Source organism: Aplysia californica, unplaced genomic scaffold (assembly GCF_000002075.1).
Source record: "Aplysia californica isolate F4 #8 unplaced genomic scaffold, AplCal3.0 scaffold00099, whole genome shotgun sequence".
NCBI classification, from domain to species: domain Eukaryota; kingdom Metazoa; phylum Mollusca; class Gastropoda; order Aplysiida; family Aplysiidae; genus Aplysia; species Aplysia californica.
In genome coordinates, this window is record NW_004797369.1 from 537,150 (window position 1) to 541,736 (window position 4,587).

Genomic DNA, 4,587 nt, shown 5'->3' on the forward strand with positions numbered 1-4,587 from the left:
CCCCCCCCTTCAAACCCTCTAGTTTATCCGGCCTTTGGCGTGACATCTTTGAGTAAATCTGGTCGTGTAACTTACGCAAAAAAGGAGAATCTCGACCCTTTATACACCGTCACACGCAGAGGCGTGAGTTCCATTCCTGAGTATGGGGAGGGGGGGGGGTTATAAAGTGTCTCCGTCTTTATGCTGGGACAATGTTTCCCAGTCAGCCCAGTTTGGCCCTGACAGGTGAAGGTCGAAGCAGCCCGCCTCCATAACTCATTGAGGACTCTCATTAATACAAAATTTTCAATTCTGTTTTCTTTAAGTTGAATTTTAAAATGCAAGCAACAACATTATATATTTTTAAAAATATTAAAATAGGTGTTTCTGAGTTGTGTAAGATGATTCAAAATGTTTTGCGGCACTGCCTTAGGTCTGTTTCGGGTCGGACACATTATATGGGGTTCCCACTGGGGGATCGGGTCGGGTTGGGTCGGGTCGGTTTGCAAGCCAGATTGAGGGCGCAAAGCGACGATCGTGACACTATCCGAGCGCACCCGACTCGTCCCCTCAAACACAAATGCTTTTGTTTTCAGGTGACGAGTCGGGCCGTCGACCCGACCCGACCCGATCCCATCCGCAATTGGCACTCGATACATGCACAATGTAGTATGTATCCACTCCGTCCTAAAAGAGATGATATTCTAAAATGTGTCCGTTGGGGTTTAAACTTTTATAATCAGTTATAATCAATTATTATTCGACCTTAGGGGTGTGCTTTTGTATCCTGCTCTTACTTAAGGCAATGTGCATGTTTACAGTTCTGACGTAGGTGGACGTTTACATTCAAGGTCCTGTCTCTTGAGTAATCATGCTCTGTCGAAAGGGGCGTAACATTCACACCGAGCATTCAAGAAAATTACTCATAGCCTCGTGCTCGAATTATATACCTGTCAGTGATCCCTATTTACGAAGACATCGTGTTACATTAAAGCTATAAGTCTCCTCCCTTTGATGATTTATACGATACTTAACCCTTTATAGTTGTGAGGTCAAAGATCATGGCGAATCTGTCATTATATAAGATTGAATGTCTCTCGTTCAAACTGACAACGGTTAATTTTATGTTTTTCAAATAGGAGGCTCTTGAAACTACTTCAATAAAACGTCCGCCCAGTGCTCTACACTTATATGATTCTACGTATTATCATGTTGTCTTTTATCAGCGCGGGGGCTTTCTTTGGAAACAGCGGTTGTTTACAGCTTATAGAAACAAACAAATGAAAGAGGTAATATACAAAACACTTTGCTATTTTTTACTTTGCCTTACGACTGCAGACGAAAGCACGTTGTTTTTGAAATTTCAACCCACTTTCCGAGACACACACAAAAACAGAAAAGAAACGTGTATCAGAATGTCAAATACATATATCTGTTCAACATCTTTCGCCGCCTATCAGTTTCTCGTTGTTTTTTTCTTCTCCTTCCTCTAGTCATCTCGCTCTCTCCCCTTATTATTACATTTCATTCCTCTTTTTCCTCTTATGCACGCATGCATACAGGTTCTATATTACCTTCTTTCACTCTCTCTCTCTCTCTCTCTCTCTCTCTCTTTCTCTCTCTCTTTCTCTCTCACTCTCTCCCTCTCTTGCTCTTATTTCTGTCTCTCTCTCTCTCTCAATGTTTATGTAGTGTGTGTGTGTATGGGCGTGTATATACCTCCCTTCATCCTCTCCGTGCATAAAGCGCCTGTTTACACCTCTGTACGAAAGATCGTGTCTTTCTTCTCCTTCCGTCTTTACCTTTCTCAAAGCAAACCTCCTCAATTTTCACACCCATAATCCCCATTCTCTCAGTGTCAAACTGCACACTTTTTCCAATATCAAGTTGCAGTCAGCTAAGCAGCAAATTACCATCCCTCGTTCCAACACAAAAGTTAGCCGATAATGTCGAGCTTAGCCCAAAGCCCAACGCTACAGACCTCCAACAAGCTCGTCTATGTGGTGCCTATAAAACAACAATAAAAACCGACTTTTTCCTCTCCCTTCAGACCATTAGTTGTCCCCCTTTAAGTACCCGAAAACTGTTAAGGAGACATTTGCGGGCCCCGATAATGACTGCAGCGATGCTAGAGGTAATGATGATGATCTCGATGGTGTTGAGGCCATGGCTGATGATGATGATGATCATCATCATCATCATCACGACGATAATGATGAAGATGATGATAGTGGTAGTATGTTTGTTGATGGTCGTGGGCTATGGTTCGATGGCTTGGGAAGAAATGTGTGTGTGTGTGTGTGTGTGTGTGTGTGTGTGCGTGCGTGTGTGTGTGTTTGTGTGTGCTTGTGGCGAGGGCAAGCCCGCTAGCCATCTTGATAAATGAAGACAGTAGTGAAGGGGGATTTTTCGAGAGTAGGGGTGAATGTGTGTGTGTGCGCCGCGCAGTTTGAAAAATGTTCTTGGCTGAGAGATATAACAAATGAGGGTAATCAGGATTTTGTTTATTGCTTCCGAGGGCTAGACGTGTGGGTGTCTGTGTGGTGTGGTGTGTGGTGATGGTGGTATGTGTGGGGAGGGGAGGGGAGACATTGTTTGCAACTGAAGAACTGAAGAAAAGAAAAAAAAGGAGGGGAGGGGGGGGGGGCGGATTCTGGTGGAAAATGAGAGACAGCAGAAGGGTAAGAGATAGAGGCCGCGTCACCCTATGGGTATTTCAAACACGACATGGCAAGGAGTTGGACCTTAGTCTAAAGTGCAGCTGCTTGTCTGTGTGATCCAAAGGCAGGATAGACGTCCTTGGATGAAAGAAACGCATCTTTTCACCACAGCTGTGTACATGTGTATATTGTCTCTTGTGTATATATTTCCAGCTGCAGAACAACTGTTATAACATTGCGCGATTCAGAAATGTTAATAGTGTATACAGTTAGTTATAGAGAGTCGGAATATCTCCAAGGACAAAACAAAAAGTTTCTGTTTCCAATAAGATATTGTTTGTTGTTCAATTCTGAAGGAAGATATGTGCACGATGCAAAACACGATGTTTCTTGTTCAAATCTGGAGGACACGAGTGGATCTACGTTCACAATGTTTTGTTTGGGGTTCTTAAGTTCGGCACTCTTCTTTGTAACTAAATTTTGTCATATTCGAAGACGGACAAAGGAGATTGATTTACACTCATACAAGTGGTGTTCGTGTCACGTGACTTAGAGGTAAAGTTCCTGTATATATGCACAAAACGGCTCCGCGAATTCGTTTGGGAGGTTCGATTTGATTATTTTTTTGTTTCTCAACAGGGCAGCCAGTCGTCATGTTATTATTCAGGGGAGGTGGTTAATTTATTTAGGATTCGGGGGGGGGGGGGGGGGGGGTGTTGAGTGGGTTTTAAAAAAAAATTAGATTTCTGGTAAGTGTCATAATATCATGGTCTGAATTCATGGATGTTTTTGTCAGTTTGTGATAGTGAAGTTACGTGACGTGGCTTCTACTCAGGTAGCTGTAATTGTAAACACTGCACCGTAGTCTGAGCCTGGGACATCGGCCATACGGTGGTGTTATCGTCGCGGACAGCACAAGTAAAGGACATGACTGCGATTCCTGGTGGTGAAATTACAGTCCAACCACCTGCCGTAACGACCACCCGTATATAATAAGGCACCCACTCGTGAAAACGGCCACTTCCCATTCCCCTCCTTCTTTAGCTTTTTTAATATTATAACGACACTGAGTAAGACGCCCACTTGTCTAAAACAACCGCATTGATCGTCTACAGTGGGTAGCCGTTTAGACAATTTCTACTATACTTTATTCAGTATCTCACACCGTTGTTATAGGAAGGCAAAGATTCCTTCTTCTAATTCGTTCTTCATTGTAGATTAGATGCGGAGGTACTGATGAACTCCGTAGTGATTCCCAGGTCGAGAGGGCTGCCATACAGCTTCTGGTGCATGTCCCTGGGTTGAGGCCAGTATTTTTTGTCTTGACGTGTCCAGTACTGGGCAGTCCTCAAGAATATGGCAAAGATAAAAGCAGCCTTCGTTTATAAACTGTGTTAAACAATAATTTTTACAATAAAGTCCAACCTGTAAGACGATTCCCAATTGTTTAAAAAAAGTGGCAACCTGAGACGAGTAGTCTTGCTGGATGATGGCATTATTTATAGAAAGGTGGAAAAACGCAAGGAGAAAATTTTAATGGTCTTTTATACAGATGGTCGTCCTGGACAGGTGGTCGCTAGTGAATGATCTACGGAGCAGGAACATGGATCTACATCCATAGTGCAGTGTGTAAAACTAAATTTCTGTTCAGTGGAAGTTGTTGTTGTTGATGTTGTTGTTTTAAGCTAACACACGACCACATCTCCAAGATGGTATTTCATTGTGCTTCAACATTCTGTTTCAAATGGGATAACTTTTTGGATACTCATACAAGGATGATTGGTCACTCTTCAAAATTTGGATTAACATCGTTCAACTGTAAGTGTTTCAATTTTAAAATATGAATATCATAATAGTATATTTGTATTTGAGTATGTGTGTGTGTATGGGTGTGTATGTGTGTGTGTGTGTATGTGTGTGTGTGTTTATGTGTGTGTGTGTGTGTGTG